The sequence below is a fragment of the Macaca mulatta genome, chromosome 9, assembly GCF_049350105.2.
Source record: "Macaca mulatta isolate MMU2019108-1 chromosome 9, T2T-MMU8v2.0, whole genome shotgun sequence".
NCBI classification, from domain to species: Eukaryota; Metazoa; Chordata; class Mammalia; order Primates; family Cercopithecidae; genus Macaca; species Macaca mulatta.
The window spans coordinates 106,046,320-106,063,939 of record NC_133414.1 but is presented as its reverse complement, the minus strand read 5'-3'; the positions used below and the strand labels follow the sequence as shown (position 1 = coordinate 106,063,939).

The window sequence follows — 17,620 nt, the reverse complement described above, 5'->3', positions numbered from 1 at the left end:
TTCCCCATTTCCAAAATCAGTCAGAGGCCATGCACAGAATGTTAAACATCATTATTATATTCAGACACAAGACACAGAAAACAAGAAAAGCCAAGTTCTATAGATAGAGCAAATAAAAGGATAAATGAGATCTAAATTGTGAGTAGTTAAGGAACTCAGGGGTATCTGTGGCAGGAGAGGAAGGCGATGAGGACAGAATCACAGAAAGACAGAAAGATAGAATTTTGACACAAAGGATGGAGAGAAGAAGGAGCAGGAGGAAGGATCAAGGGCAGCAGGTCAGAGATGAGCAAGTCCCAAAGATGAGTATGTCCCGGAGATGCCCGCTGTTCTCCCCAGTGTCTGTCATCAGACCAGTTATCACCCTGCATCATGGCCCTATAAAGTGCTTGCTGATTAATCTGTGACTCATTCCTGTTTCATTGAGTGTCTCTCACATGACCAAGGATGGCTGGAAGGCAGGCAGGTAAGAGGGAAAGTTAACACGAGGCAGGAAATAATAAGTGAGAAGAGAGAGATTCAGGCAGCTGGGACTCCAGGAGTCAAGAGGAAGCCAGAGGCACTGCGAACAGGCTGACTTCTTTGGGACATGAATGGCTACTGGCACCTAGAATCGTGCAAGAACAACAACAACAAAAAAAACATAGGGCATAAGAGGATTAACCTATTGTGAGGTCTAGGGCACAACACAATAAGAAAAGAACAGCTATACTGTGAACTCTTGATTATTTGGGGGTAATGTGGAGATTATAATAGTAGGAAACGCTACCTACATGGGAGGTGCTATGAGGCTTGGTATAAAAATCCAAGCATAAAAGGAAGTTAGAACAGGGACAGATCTTGGAAAAATCTTCATGAATGAACTGAGCCCTGAGAGGACAAAGCAAACGTGGAAAGGTCAAGGAGAATGTATTCGTGGGGACGAAAAGTTGCTGGCTCTGAAGTGCAGCATTTGGCTTAGAGATCAGACTGTTAGCCTGAAAGCCTGGGTGGACACAGTCTCCAATGTCCCTCCCTCCTCCTCTGCCCCTGCACAGTTATTGTCTGTGCTCATCTGTCTCACTGAGAAGGAAAAGAAAAGCTGGGGAGCCCAATTTGCTTCACTTTGGGGGAAGTGAGGAGGTTAGGGGACAATAGACTTTTCCTTCCCCTCTAGAGGTTTACCTTCTAGTCTAGGTTTGATGCCAAATGTTCTGAGCATTTTGGGCTAGTCGCCTTGGGCTGCGACTTCGCAACCATTCAAAGAATGTAAGGTTCTAAGGCAGGTCCTATGGAGGCTTTTCAATTTCCCTAGGTCCCTGTGACTTCTCTTTTACTAACTTCTTCCCAGAGCCCAGGTCATAGTGAGACCCAGGGAACAGACCCAGAGAGACACTCATTCAGACATGCATATATCTGTGCATTTAGAAAACTGAACTTGGTCTTCTTAAGCCTTGCTTTGATTCAATTATCTTCAACGATGCCCATCTGCTGCATTTTGTTTCCTTAGCATGGTCAAGGGAGTTCCTCAGTAACCCCTCACTGTCCACCCTTCTACCCCCTCCTCCATTATTACCCTAGTTGAACACATTGTGACAACTATCCATCCCCTCAACAAGCCCAAGCTTCCCTGCCCACTGCCACTCCCATTCCCACACTGTCGCATTGCTGTTAGAATACTTCCACTCTTTAAGGCAGTCTTAATGTCACTGCTTAACTACTATATGACCTTAGGGCAGTTACTTCTCTGTGCTTCCATTTCAAAATAGTAAAACGGGGATAGCTGTGTGATAACTGAATGAATGAATACATGCAAAGCACTTAGCATAGTGCCTGGCACACAGTAAGTTCTATGAAAGTTCTTGTCTTTCTCTCACCGACGGCTCCCAGCCCATCCACCCTCTGAACACTCAGGTGCTATTTGGAATACAGGTGATAATTAAACATCTCCAACCAGGATTTACTTTATTTTGCCCTCAGTTATTGTCCCCATTTTATTGTCTATTAGTTTTGAAAGGAATGGGTGTACAGTACTGAGTTTCCTCTCTGCTGTTCCTAATTTACTTATTCAGTGTGAAGTCCTCGTGCCGAAAGGAACCCTTGGCTTTTTTTTTCTTTTAAACAGCACCTTTATTGAGATATAATTCACATTCCATACAATTCACTCATTTAAAGTATACGAGTCAATAGTTTTTAATATAGTTACACCACAATCAATTTTAGGCCCTTTTTTCACCTCCAAGGTAAGTCTCATACCTGTTTAAAGTCACTCCCTATTTTCCCATCCTCACTAGCCCTAGGCAACCACCATGAATGTACCTTCTATCGCTATAGATTTGCCTGTTTGGGACATTTCATATAAACTTCTGGCTTTTTTAAGAGGCAAAATTCTTCTTTAACTCAGCATTCATCTGTTTCATCAAAATCCCTAGCCCTAGGACCAGGCACATAGTAGCTAGCCAAGAAATGTTCTGTTGAATGAAAACCAAAGCACGGGGTTGATCAAGTTAAATATATTTTTTTCACGTTTCATCTTTAGGACCTTATTGGTCCAAAGCAAGATAGAGAAGTAGGTGAGGAACAAAGGCATTGTGTTTTTCTAAGGTATACAAAAGCTCCATTGAGACTCCTTAAAATGAAATGCTAGTGCAGTGGTTCTCAAACTGGCTGCACCTTAGAGTCACCTGGGGAACAAAAAAATACTGAGGCCTGAGCCCTGCCCCACTGCATACCATATCCAATGTACTGATTTATCTGTTTGGAGCCATGGATTATATCTTTTAAAGTTTCCCCAGTGATTCTATGAGCAGCCAGGGTTCGTTGGGAACTCTTGTTCCAATGGAAACAATCGTTCAAAGCAAGAATAATTTGTTGAATTCCAGCCATGCCCAGAATGATACACAGCCAAAGTTTTCAACTCTGTCTTCAGGGAAATGAACCTCAGAATTTTTAAGAAAGCAATAAAAAACAGAATATTCATTTCACAAAAATTTTCTTTATAGCCAACATTACTATTACACTGAGCCATATAAAATTGCTGATACTTGACTGTTTTTGACCTAGAAAAATGAAAATTTCATATCATTCAACCTAACTGAATGCATTTATTTCATGAAATGAGATACATTTAATATTCAATCTGAATCACTATCTTATTAATCACCCATTCACCTTCCTTGTGCTTCATGCATTTTAAAAAAAGAACATTTTAAATTTTATTAAATATATATCTCTAATAGAGGATGGAAAATAAATTAGCCATCAAAGGGGGACAAAAATCATGGAAATTCACAACAGATAAAACAAACACAAACTTTATAGATGACCTCTACATTTTGCCACACATTATTTCTGGAAAGCACGTCATAAAGTAGATTGTCATAAAGCAAGATATATTTTCCCATAGGAAAAATTTCATGATTAGGGATTCTGTTCCTGTCTAGGCCTCACATAAATCAAAGATACGATCAACAACAGGTCATGAAAGCAAAACTGCAACAGCCATAAACCTTTATAAACCTTCCGCAGCACTGCAAACATTTAAAATAATAAACTTATTATTCAAGCACTATAAAATGCCAAAATTATACCCAATCCATTGATCATTATACTGGCATTTAGAAAGGCAACTGAGTACTATCCATCAAAATTCAAAAAGTGTACATTCTTTGATCTACTTCTAGAGATCTTTCCTATAGGAAAACTGGTTTGGTTTCTTTCCTCTCTTCCAGAACCAAGTATAAATGTCTCAGTCTAGACCCACGGCCCTTCACAGTATCACTACTGAGTGGGCAGTGCTTTGCAGGGGCTCTCTAGCCACCCACTCTTCCAATTCCTTATCCAAGACCCCATTCCTTCCACCAGCAAGCTGAGGGCTGCCCTAGGCTCTGAGGACAATCCTGTTCCCTGTCAGGAGGAATTTAAGGAGCTTTAGTTCTCTGGTGCAGGCTCCACAATGTCTAGTCAACTGCATTTCTGCTTTCATTCCCATCTCAGGCTGGGAATTTGGCTTCCACCTCCTTTTGTGACCAAAACTGCTGGTGTCTCAGTGCTAATGAGCCTTGTTTCTTGCCAGGCCCTTTCTTCACTCTACCTCTGCCTGCAAGGGGCTGAATTCCTCCCACTGAATCCCACCCTGCAGCTGGAAGGAACCCTGCTTCCTATTGCCGCAATTTTCTCATGCCAGACACCTTTCTGGAAAACAAATGTCTCATGAATGAGTGGATGAATTTCTAGATTTCTACATACTCCATTACTGTGTACAACTGAATACCCACTACCACCTCTTGCTGGGTCTCCCAGAGAGTGGGTATTTGGGATGTATCAGCGCATGATTCTACAGCACTTCTCAACCAGACATTATTTTATCACGACCACCCACACCGGGGACATTTGGCAATGTGTGGAGATATTTTTGGCTGTCACAACTGAGGGCATGCATGCTACAGGCATCTTGTGCGTTGAGGCCAATGATGCTGCTAAACATTGTCCAGTGCACAGGGCTGCTCCCACAACTAGCTGAGGCTGAGAAACACTGTTCCAGAGAAATCAAAAGCACTTTCTGCAGCACTACAAACCAAATCAAGCTGAAAATTACCAACAGAGAAGGATGATGCTTCTGTTTTCAGTAAAACACCCTTTTCCCATTCCAATTTTCAAAATTCATGCTCATTACAGAAGAACTGGAAAATAAAGAAAAGCAAAAGATCACCTGTGATATCACTACCACTGTGTAGTTTTCCATAGTTGTGATGTCATATAACACACAATTTATAATCTTTTTCTACATAATGTATTAACCAAGCTTTTCTCTGTATTACTGCAAAGTTATTTAGACCTCACTTTTAATTCTATGTGAGATTCCTCCTCATGATTTAACAACAGTGTAAGTAACCATTCTCTTATTACTGTTAATTTGTTTCCAGGTTTTCACTATTGTAAAGCTGTTATGATACACATATTTGTGCATAAAACTTTTTCTGCGCATGAGGTTATTTCCTTGACAACCCTTAGAAAAGGTCTATCCTTGGCCGGACGCGGTGGCTCATGCCTGTAATCCCAGCACTTTGGGAGGCTGAGGCAGGTGGATCACGAGGTCAGGAGATCGAGACCATCCTGGCCAACTTGGTGAAACCCCGTCTCTACTGAAAATACAAGAAATTCGGCCGCGTGCCTGTAGTCCCAGCTACTCAGAAGGCTGAGGCAGGAGAACGCCGTGAACTCAGGAAGCGGAGCTTGCAGTGAGCCGAGATTGCACCACTGCACTCCAGCCTGGGCAACAGAGTGAGACTCCATCTCAAAAAAAAAAAAAAAGAGAAAAAGGAAAAGGTCTATCATTCTGATATCATTTTGAAAGGCAAACAGGATTTGCCAAAGGATTCTAACATCAAAGCCCATGTGGAATGTCCCCCTGAACCCCATCTCTGCACTGGTAAAAACATATATCAAATCTGCAACCTCAAGAGTCTTTGTCTGAGGAACATCAAAAGAGCCAGAAAAAAATTAAAAAAATTAAAAAAAAAAAAAAACCATCCCAGAGCTTTCTGAATAGAGAACATTGCAGTGGATCATGAGAACAAGAATAAAAGTTCTTGTGATTTTTGGCACAGAGAGACAAAACTGCTACGTCTTTAATTTGCTGGTTGCAGAGGCAAAATATTTTATGTAGAATACCTTTCTTACAAGCCTATGCCATTTTCTGTTTATTAAGGCAGTTTAGCTTTATTTAACTTAATTTTTTGGCCATATTTTCTCCTTTGAGACAGAGTCTTGCTCTGTCACCCAGGCTGGAGTACAGTGGCACAATCTTGGCTCACTGTAACCTCTGCCTCCCAGGTTCAAGCAATTCTCCTGCCTCAGCCTCCCAAGTAGCTGGAACAATAGGTGCGTGCCACCATGCCTGGCTAATTTTTGTATTTTTAGTAAAGATGGGGTTTTACCATGTTGGCCAGGCTGGTCTCAAACTCCTAACCTCAAGTGGGTCCCATTTTCTCTTTATCTCAGGTATTTAGATTTTGGGGAATGCAATAAATTTGATAAACATCTTAACAGCTGTTTATTGAGATAAGTCCAGAACATTTTGAAACAAAAATGGTCAAAAATAATATTTTTTTCATTAACACATAATATTTTTTTCATTAACACCTAGATAGTATTCTTACGTTTTAGCAGCTGACTACACTATAACTGCAAAGCAGAAGTTAAACTCTTACCTTCATCCTGCTCCCAGATTCACAGGGAAACCTACAAGTTTATATAAATCAAAGCAAAGGCCAATATATCTAAATACATAAACTCAAAGGATGGCAGGAAATGGTAACAAGAAGTTGGGATTCAGAGGACCTAGGTTTCTGCCTGTCTATACCACTAGCAAGCCCGCACCTTAGGCCACTAGCAAGCCTGCACCTTAGGACAAATCATTGATATTTCTACATTTCGATTGCAGAAAAGGAAGACTATCAAATATGAAATGACATATGTGAAGTGCTCTTAAAAGACACAGTACTTTTCTAAATGCAGTAACATACAAAGAGGGCTGTTACTGGGTATCATTGTGTATAATGTATTGTGCTTTGTGATGTCACTGCAGGTACAATCAGGGACAGAAAATCAGTATTGATGAGTGAGCCGTGGGACTGGAAGGCAGCAGGAAGATGTCAGGGTCAGGGATTACTGGCTCAGAAGCAGGTATCATGGCAGAAGCCCAAGTCCCTCCAAGTCACAGGGTTAGGAACCAGGATATCAGCAGGGAAGCAAGGGGTAGAGGGGGTATAAAAATGACCCAACTACCACCACCAATACTACCATTTACTGAGGCTTTACCACGCAGCAGGCACCCTGAAAAGTGTTTAGCTTGCATTATCTCAGTCAGTCCTCCTAACAGCCTGATTAGTAGGAGTTGTTACAGAAACACAGATGAGACATGGGTTAGAAAGAGGTTGAGAGTGCTAGAGAATCTTACGGCTGCAAAATGTTAGGTAAGCAGAGACTTCAACCACTGTCTTCTGAATCAAAGCTCAAAGGAAAGACCAGGCAAGAGTAGGGGTGAAGTAAGTACCTCGGTGACAGCACAGAACCTGTGAGCCAGAGCAGAGGCTGAGGCTCCTGGCCTCCCTGACTCTTCCTTCAAAGGCACACAGTAGGCAAGGCACCTGGGGGCACTGGCTGCAGGGGAGCTCCCACCTTGCTTGTGATAGGGTGGAATGGGGCCAGGAGGCCTTACCAATGGACTGGGATGTTCTTTCACAAACAGGAGCAGTTCTTGCTGCTGCCCTTGCCTTCTCTCACCTCACTGAGTCCTTACCCCACTGAGGTCAGGGCTGAGCTACAAGGCTGTCAGACTCTCGCTTGTACTATGGAATTGAGAGAAGCAATGGTGGAGCCTTGGTCTGTGAGTGAAATTTCCTTCCGTCGGTTAGATCTACAGTCCATCCAGCCCAGCGCTTGTCTCCAATAGTGGAGTCAAACAACTAATGCAATGGTTTGTAGACTTTAAAAAAAAATAACAATTTTTTTTTTGTCCCTCACAAAGGAAATCTCATGTAGCAGCCCAGAACTTTCAACAGATAAGAAGTAGAGAGATTCTGGTTTAAAGAGGGATCATGGAAGCCCCGAATGTCATCTCTTCTGCTCCCCCAGATGCCTTCATGGACTACAGGGCTGTACATACCGTTAGACTCCTTGACCTCAATATGAATGGCTAAAGACTCCAAGCATCCTAACTCTAATTGGAAATCCAGTAGCAATGAATTACCATGCAGTCGTCTAAAACCTTTTTTAAAAGCTATTTAAATTGTCCATCTGTTCACACTTCTGGCTACAGAGTCCACTGTTTACTAGCCCCATTTGGAAGTACTACTTACTACCTTTCTCTTGTCCTAAACTCACTCTGCTGTAACTTCAAGGGGTATCTTTGTAGTTTTACACTAGAACTATTTATGACTTTAGAAACTTTGTTCACATCCTCCTCCTGTCTTCTAGACAGACCATTTCTAATCTGTTTAGTCTGTTCTCACTGGGGGATTAAATGCAATAATGTATGTAAAGCACCAAGCTAGGGGGGTGGCATGAAGGAGGAGTTCAGCAACATCTTGCCTTTATCTTCCTTTTTCTCATCTCCTTCATCATTTAAAGGCTCTTCTCCAGTTTTGCTTTCCTTTAAAACTCTTTGTTCCTTTCTTAATCACGCTCGCTGCTGTGCCCTAAATAATGGGTACAAAATGGGGTCATCTTTAACAACACAGCCGAATACTGACGCTACAAATATCAACCCAATTGGCACCACATAAAGCGTCACCACTGCCAGGAACAATCAGAACTCACTCTTCTCTAGGTAGCCTCTGAGACGCCTTGCTGTGAATATTGTATCAAAGAAACCACTACGGTTTTATATAACCAAGGAGGTAGAGGGGAGAGGGAAGGAGAAAGGGGTGTGTGGGAGAGAGAGAGATAGACAGACAGAGACAGAGACAACATGAGCACCACTGAGTGAATAAGGAGGATTCGATATTATGGAGCAGCATGGGAAGAAAAAATACATTCATTGTGCAAAAAGAGAGGCATAAAGGCAAGACAAGCAGAGAGTATGAGCTCCCAGAGAGGAAAGGACTGGAACAGTTAAGACAGAAGCATTCAATTCCTGAATGTGTGTGCAGAGGAAAAGGGAATCATGGCAAACTGCAAGACACTATTTGTGGGAGGATAAATTGGCAAACTGCAAGACACTATTTGTGGGAGGATAAATTGGCAAACTGCAAGACACTATTTGTGGGAGGATAAATTGGCAAACTGCAAGACATTATTTGTGGGAGGACAGCATTTTGAGGGGGCCATTTATCAGTATCTATCACAGTTTTAAGTGTGTATACCCCCAGACTCAGCAATCACATTTCTAGGAATCTGAATTACAGAAATATTTAGCATTACACACATAGATATATAAAGATGCTCACTCCAGCATTGTTCCTAAGGGAAAAATCTTGGGAATAGCTGAAGTGTTCATCAACAGGGACTGAAAAAATAAATTATGGGGTGTATCCGTACAAGAGTATACTAGGGAACAATGAAAAATAATGAGGCAGTGATATATGTAAGAGATATGCGTAGCAATATTTATGGAAAGATCTCAAAAATATAGTAAATTTAAAAGGCATGTTGTAGTATGTATAATTTTGGTTTTAAAATTATGTAAATATACTAGTTAACATAAGAAAACCATCTGGAAGAACACACATTGATTATCTAAATTCTTTTTGAAGTGGGTGAAAAATCGTTACTTTTTATATACTTCCAGACCGTTGAAGTTTTTAACTAAAAATAAAGCAACAGGAAAGCTAGCCATGGCATAGTGGCTACATGCGTGGGATGTGAAGCCACACTTCCTGAGTTTGAATCCCAGCTCTGCCTCGTCTTAAAAGTGTGATCACAGAGAGGTAACTTAACCTGTGGCTCAATTGCCTTATTTGTAAAATGGTAATAATGATAGTACCAACCTTATAGGTTTGTTGTGTGAATTAAATGAGTTAACACTCATAAAAAGGTTAAAAAAGGCTTGACATAAACACTCAATAAGTTGAGTGTTTATTGGTACACAATACATTTTTACCTTAAAAAACAGCTATTCGGTTGTTTAATTAGCAGAGAACAGAAGGGAGGAAGGGAGCAAAATGGGAAAAGATTAGTGCCAGATGATAAAGGGCCTTGACCACCAAGCTAAGAAATGCAGATTAATTCTTTAGCAGGAAATGAGGAGACTTTCATTCATTCAAGACATATTTATTGAGTGCTTTCCGTGTGCCAACATCGAAACTAGGATACAAGAGTGGGAGTGAGTGAAGTGGACAATGGCAACATTTTAGAAAAGGACAAGGTAATCAAGACTGCTTTTTGAGAACAACGGGTCTGTGCCTTAAAAGTGTTTTGTGTGAGTGTGTGTTTGGGAGAGATGATCAGGAAGACGGGGAGGCGCTATCAGTCAATGTATTGTTTGGATGAGTGGTGATAAGTGCCTAATACACAAAGGGAATACAGGCCTGAAGCTTGAAGAGATATCTCTGGTCTGAGATAACAGACAGGTGATCCCTGGTATCTGGGTGTTGACCGAGGTTGGAGGGGTCAGGTGGGGAGCTGTGGTGGGCAGGAGAACCCCTGAACACCAGCTTTTCAGAGTTTACCTCAACACTGTCCAACTCAGTTGGCCTAGAGTCAGGCAACCTGGTTCTAAGCCCATGTTCACCACCTTTGACTGGAGGAACCAGGCAAACTGCACTTCTCTGGGCCTGAGAATCCTTCTATAAAATAAGAGGGTCTCCTCTGATTATTTCCAGGGCCCTCATCAGCTCGAACATTCTGTCATTTTCATGGCATCACAAAGAGGTGAATGAACGGGGCTTTCTTTCTCGTTTCCAACTGATTATATTCCAGACTCAAAAGAGAAACCAATAAATAAAACATAGGATTCAGATGTGCAGGAGAATGTATGAGAAGACTGTTTACATTTGCTTCCTTTTTAAGAAAGCGCATGTTGAATTTTAAGCCAAATGTATGTGTCAAGGTTTGAAAATAGGTTACTCAAATAATTTCATTCCATATGTGCAGCTGCTGTTCTAAAGTATAAACCACACTCATCTAGTAAAACCATCATCTGTTCTATAAGGAATATGAACATTCATCTGGCCCTTATTTTTAGAGTGAGAGGTCAAATGCACAAAAGGTGAATTGTAGTTGAGTCCACTGTGCCAGATACAGACAGGGGACTGAGGCCAAATATAAATCGTAATATCTGGGCTGGGTGCGGTGGCTCATGCCTGTAATCCCAGCACTTTGGGAGGCTGAGGCGGGTAGATCATGAGGTTAGGAGATTGAGACCATCCTGGCTAACACGGTGAAACCCCATCTCTACTAAAAATACAAAATAATTAGCCAGGTGTGGTGGCGGGCACCTGTAGTCCCAGCTACTCAGGAGGCTGAAGCAGGAGAATGGCGTGAACCTGGGAGGTGGAACTTGCAGTGAGCCAAGATCGCGCCACTGCACTCCAGCCTGGGCGACTGAGCAAGACTCCGTCTCAAAAAAAAGAAAAATCATAATATCTGAATTTGTGGGTATTTAAATTAGATGGCTTAGAAGATCAAAAGAAATAAATCATGGAATATCAAAGTGGCAAACAGAAGCTGCAAAAGGCCATCATTCATTTGTTCATTCATTTGACAAATCGTTCTCACAAAATCAATCATCAAAGTCAACAGGCTCTGACTCATTTCCCATTGCTTATTGTAGTTAGGTTTCTTTTTCTCCCCAGGGTCATGGAATATGTGAACTTCACGCTTAACCTCTGCGTGAGAAAAAAAGCATGAAGATAATCAACTCTATGTGAGAAGAAATTGGCAACACTATTAACCACGAGTAATGCACACCAAAGGCAAGCTACCTGAGCCCTGATCCCACCTGCCACTCTAGCGATGTGACTTTGGGCCAGTTAATTAGCTCCTTTCTGCCTCACTTTCCCCTTCATAGGGTTGTGAAGAGGATGTTACTATTTGTACACTGCTTTGAGCAGTGCCTGCTGTACAATAAGGACCATATACGTGTTTGTAAAATAAATCTTAGTTGCTAGAGGCAACACCAGGCAGCTGAGAGTGGCAGCACATTGACTCTCTTAAAGAACACTTCCTCTCTTGCTCATCCCACTCAGCTCATAAAAGTTCCAGGGAAAACCATACATTGGACAAGACAAGGATCAGCTGTTCTTCATTTTTACTTAGGAAGGCCAAGAGGAATTTACACTGAAAAACCTCCTGCAAGGATGGCTGAAATCAGAATGACATTTCTCTTTAAAAAGGAGATAGTTTATTGGTAGACATGAAATGAGAATGTCCTGGCCTGCTGCCTACTCGCCTTGGAGTCTGTAATTTCAACCAACTGTTTGCTTGAGTTATTCAAACCCATTTTATTCTTAGCTGTTTTGGTGTGTGAGTTGCATTGTGTGTGCATGTGCATGCACAACACACAGTGCGGATAAGGATAGAAGCCCTCCTGGGAGGAGGCAAGATGCTTGAGTTTGGGTCAGTTCAGCTCAACACTTAGAGTCGCCTATGGCAAATTTCTTTCTTTTTTTTTTTTATTATACTTTAAGTTCTGGGGTACATGTGCAGAGCATGCTGTTTTGTTACATAGGTACACAAGTGCCACGGTGGTTTGTACAGCCAATTTCTTGAGCCTCAATTACTGAAACTGAAACATGGCACTGATGTTCATCTAAAAGAAGGGAAGGATCTTGAAAAGTGGTCTTTTGGGTGCTTTTTTCTGGATCAAGAACTATTATTCAAAGTGGCTGGGATAATCTGTTTTTACAAGGATTGCTCTCTTGCAGGTCAGAGGGCTGCTGCCACTCCCCTGGCTTAGATGCTTCCTCAGAGTGTCTGGTAGCATCAGTAATTAATAGCACAAACACTGGAGTCAGGCCCAAGGTTCAAGCCCCAGCTTTGCCACTTGTAAAAATAAGCCTCAGTTTGCCTATCTGTAAAATGGTGATAATGACAATAACAGTATCTGTCTCATCAGGTGGTTGTGAAGAATAAGTGAGAATACTCAGAAACTCAGCATGATGCCTGACAGTCAGTGCCTAATAAACAGTAGATTCACAGTAACAGCTGTTCTCATCCTCAAGTGCTCCAGTGAAATTTTAGGTATATCTATCTTTAGATTGTGATGGACAGTTTATTAGCTAGTTTTTATATTGACTTTTAAAATCTCCAGCAGTAACTCTTTTAAAACATGCCATCTGCCTCCTCCACCATTTTTCTCCTTTGTATTTTTAAAAAATTTCAAAACAAACCAAACTATTTTAAACTATGCCTCAGTGGTTACCTATTATTCATCAGAAGAGATTCCAGGGCTTTTTGTAGAAGGATTTCACATTGGGATGCTTTCGTCAAAGAGCTGCCTGTCCTATTGTGTCTTCCTGCTGGATAGCCCCTGGGAATGGGTGGGCTTCTCATACCACCTGCCATGGCACCAGGATGAGAAGCTGGGAGTGCAGCCCAGGGCTGGGGTATGGAGGATGCAGACAGGATAGCCATGGAAGAGGCGCTGGCACAAGTTCTGGCCTAGGCCCCTCTGATAAGCAGCTGTGTGACCTTGGTCAGGTCACTCAAACACACTGGACCGTATTGTCCTCACGTGTGACATGACGTGAATTGCCTAGCAATGGGCAAAGCCAAGAAGATAATCCACCCAGGAGGCAGATGGCAGACACGTTGTTCACTTTCACTAGTTATCAACAAAATGCAAAAGGGGACAAAAGTATCATTTTTACATTTATTAAAGTGAAAACTTAAAAACAATAATACTCAATGTTGCTTATGTTTTACATTACTGTGAGTACAGCATTGGTACAACTGCTTGGGATTGGAAAACACAACTTAGACTATGTCTCTCTCATGTAAGAGAAACAGGTACACTTGGGTGTGGTTCCCCATCTCTGCAATGCACTAGTTTTTTTTTTTTTTTTTTTGAGATGGAGTCTGGCTCTGTCGCCCAGGCTGGAGTGCAGTGGCCGGATCTCAGCTCACTGCAAGCTCCGCCTCCCGGGTTTACGCCATTCTCCTGCCTCAGCCTCCCGAGTAGCTGGGACTACAGGCGCCCGCCACCTCGCCCGGCTAGTTTTTTGTATTTTTTAGTAGAGACGGGGTTTCACCGTGTTCGCCAGGATGGTCTCGATCTCCTGACCTCGTGATCCACCCGTCTCGGCCTCCCAAAGTGCTGGGATTACAGGCTTGAGCCACCGCGCCCGGCCGCAATGCACTAGTTTTAAGGCTCAATGTTTCTCGGGCTCACTGGAATATGGGGTAAAATGGGGATTAAAAACAATGCCCCCTAGACAGGTTGTTGTGAGGTCTGGGAATAATGTAGATAATGGGCAGAGCCTAATGCTTGGCATAGAACAGATGCTTATTGTCACTACCGATGTGACAATGCTGATGCCTGATTCAATGCATCTGGCTCACGTTATAATGCCAAGGAGAGAAAACCCATTTGCCTCCCTGTCTCAGTTTCCCTGTCCGAATCTGACTTCTCAGCAGGCAGAGCAGAGAGCCGCCCGTCTGCAGCCCCACTCCTCCGAGTGGTTCTGACCCATAGCCCCAGAGGTCCCCAGGCAACTCTGGGTACATGTCCTGGGTACATGTCTCCTATCACATGCCCACCACCGCACAAGAGATACCAGTTCTGCCCAGCCCAGGTGGCATTCACTCAGCTGTACAAATGGCCTTCCAGGCCAGACCCCTTCAGTGCCTCCACACAGAGCAGGGGGCAACATCCTTCTGTGCCCACAACCTTTGCCCCCATCTCCCTCCAGGCAAAGGCAAGCCAGCCCCTCCAGAGAGCTCAGCCTCTCTGACTCACACCTGCTGCCACCATCACTCTGGCATGTCTCCCCACGCCAGCCACAGGCCCTGTCTTTACTGAGTAGCTCATCCCACCGACAGGAGGTCACCTGAGTCACTTGTTTTCAAATGCCCACTTGCTTCTGGGGGGGTTTTCTCCTCTTCCTCAGGTTTCTCCTTTGATTTATTTCTTGTTTGTTGGAAACTCAAGCCCAGTGTAGACTAAAATTGCCATAAATTCTTTATCTACTCAATATCAAAGATGCCTCTTCTTAAATGCTTCTTTGAATTCTTTCTCAATACCAGGTTCTGTCTCTGTTTCCATTTTGCAACCTAATAAGGACTGAAATCTGTTTTCAGTATTACTTGATTTTTTTTCCCTCAGCTTTAAAAATATTTTCAGAGAGCCAAAGAGCTGAGGAACTGAAAGGACTTCATTAGTCCTCATTTCATTCATGAAAACACTGAAGCCCCAAGGGGTGAGCTGTGTGCTGTGCACACATGGGTGAGGTGCGCAGGTGAGAGACTGCTAGGAAGTACTCTTCTATCACCTCGCTGTCTCATGCCCCATTTCCTCATAAGCCTCATGCCGCCTCAGCAGGGCTTCTGACAAACAATGACCATATTTCCTCTGTGGAGAGCTCTAAGGGGCCTGTGAATCTGCAGAAATAGCTCCCCACAGGGGTCCCCAACCCATCGTGGACTCACTCCTCTCTTTCACTTCTAGGCTTCTGCAAATGCTGTTCCCTCTTTGTGGTAACTACAGCTAAGTCACACTCCTTCTCTAAATGCTTCCTGGAGGAAGCCCCTTCTGAGCCTCCAATTCCAGACAGGGAACCCTCCCCTGCGGCCCCTGCAGAAACTTGTATACCCTCCCAAGCTGGTATTGCTCACCAGTCTTACAACAGGTCATTCCTGTTTGCATCCATCTTCCATAGTGGTCTGCACACAGTATGAGGAAGAGCAGACACAATTAACTCACAACAAAGTGTTAGTGACTTGAAAATCTCTCTTACCTGCAGGAAGACCCATGGAAGAACCAAGAGAAGTCAAGAACTGAAGTTCTTCCATTCCCACCTCTGCGTCACCTTCCCTGCTTTCTCTTTCCCCAAAAGAGATGCAATCAACATCCCAAAGACCAATGATGTCATTGCTTTACACCAAATATCCCTCCTCTAAATTTTCCAAGAAATTGGGAATAAACTTCTTAAGAAAATTTGGGGAGCAAAAGCAAGTAGCCAGCCTAGATGAGCACATCCAACCTCTCTCCTCTTGATTCTCACATGTATTACCCAGGATCCTCTTTCTGCAGAAAGCAGGGAGCCCCTGAGAACATTTTCACTTTGTCACTTTAGCAGCCTAACTCTGTGGTACCCCTGAGATAGGGAGGGTGAAGGGGTAGGGAAGACTGCAACCCCAATAGAAGCAGGGAAGGTGACATAGATGTGGGAATGGAAGGACTTAAGTTCTTGACTTCTCTTCGTTTCTGCCCTGGGTCTTTCCGGCACTATCTTTCCCCATATTATTTCATCTAATTCCCCAAACATCCCTAGATAGCCTATATCATTAAGTCCTTTGTGATCTCCATTTTACCTAGAAAGAAACAGCGAGATGCAAAGAAGTTTGGTAACTTGCTGAGACCATAGGACCAAACAGAGGTTGTGCTGAGACCCACCAGAGCACCAGGCTCTTCATCACAGCCTTTTTTTGTAATTTCCCACTCAGTCTTCTTAACGGCGCCAGGGGTGTACCTGTGTGTTCTCCCTGACCATTAAAACCTCAGTGGCATTAACTGGACAAATAGGAAGTTTAAAGAGGGTATTTTTAACACCCCATTCATGTAGTCTCCCTGCTTGGGCTGCTCCCCCATCCTAGAATGTGCTTTTATCTCTTGTGATAACCAAAGACCCACTGGATCCTCCCTGCCCCCGCTCTCACCATAAGTGCCTCAATGCAAGTTAATGTCTCCATTTTCCATATTCCTATTGTGTTTATAGATGGTTCTGTACAATTTCATGTTTTACAGACTTGTTCAACCATTGATATAATAACAACCATGAAAACAAATACTTTTGTGCATTTGTTATCTGTTGAGTACCTTTTGTCTTATTTAATTTCCATAATAATTCCATAAAGTCGATAAGATAGCTCCCTCCTTATAAACAAGAATATTGAACCTTGACATATGTATTTGAGAGAAATAATATATCTTGGCAGTTTAACATTTGAGCTTCGACTTTGTCTGCATTTAAATCCTAATTCACTAAGTAGGTAAATGTACAGAAACTGCTTCTCTAAGCCTCAGTTTTGTGATCTGTAAAACAGGGTTGCTGAGAGGCCTAAACTGAGGTAATGTGTATGAAGTACTGAGCACAGGACTGGCATGGAGTAAAGTAGCCCATGACTGCAGGTACTTAATATCAGAAGGAAGCAGGGCTTAAAGTCTAACTCCAGGGCCCATGCTGCCTGCTTTTCATATAATCCTGAAGTAGGCAGAGTTTTTCCTTGCTATTTTAAAGAAGAGGAATTAGGTTCAGAAATATAAAATGACTTGCTCACCAACACCCAGCTGTTAAGAGTCAAGGCTGGGGTTGGAGCCAAGTGTAGCTTTACTTGACTTCCCAACACTGAGCTGCCTGTGTTAATCTGTTAGTTTCAGGCAATCTTCTTTCTTCCAAATTTGTGATAAGCTCCTCGGAGCCAAGCAAAGGCACTTCTACTTTGCCTGTATTTCCCAGATGGCCTGGCATGGCCTCGCTTGTGCTGTGTTCTCAATATGCCATTAGTAAAGAAAATCCTTGCTGCCCTTGCACAGCCTTGCACTCGGCTCCCTAGAACCAGCTATGGAGGACTGAGAATCCTAAAACAGAAGGAATACAAGATAGGTCATTCCAGAACTACCTAACAATTTTATGCTTATTGTACTCATAAGAATTAAGCCTCAAACACTAACTCAAGGTGTTCCAAAGAAAGCTGAATGTCTTACAGGTCCATCGCCACAGATTCTTCAGTAAGTAAAGAGTGTATAAAAGAGAGAATAAAAAGAGATAATCTATTAGAGATGAAAAGATTCATAAGAAATATCAGTCAAATGTAATATTTGGACCTCATCTGATTCCTGTTCCAAAAACCAAATATTAAAAGCCATTTTAAAGACAACCAGGGAAGTCTGAATATAGGCTTGTCATTAAATCGTAATTTGGAAATATTTATTTAGGTATGATAATATTGCATTCCTTTTTTATAAAGTCTCTATTTA

The 17,620-nt window shown here is 42.6% G+C and overlaps 1 protein-coding gene and 1 long non-coding RNA gene across 10 annotated transcripts in view; one reads left to right on the top strand and one right to left on the bottom strand.

The window, feature by feature from the left end:
- PLCE1 (phospholipase C epsilon 1) overlaps positions 1-17,620 on the bottom strand; it is a 349,678-nt gene that overhangs the window by 217,499 nt on the left and 114,559 nt on the right. The gene's annotated exons all lie outside the window — the stretch shown is intronic.
- LOC144331210 (uncharacterized) lies at positions 6,591-16,428 on the top strand. Its single transcript, XR_013398180.1, has 3 exons — positions 6,591-7,028; positions 11,259-11,396; positions 15,384-16,428. It is a non-coding gene; the product is annotated as an uncharacterized LOC144331210 (long non-coding RNA).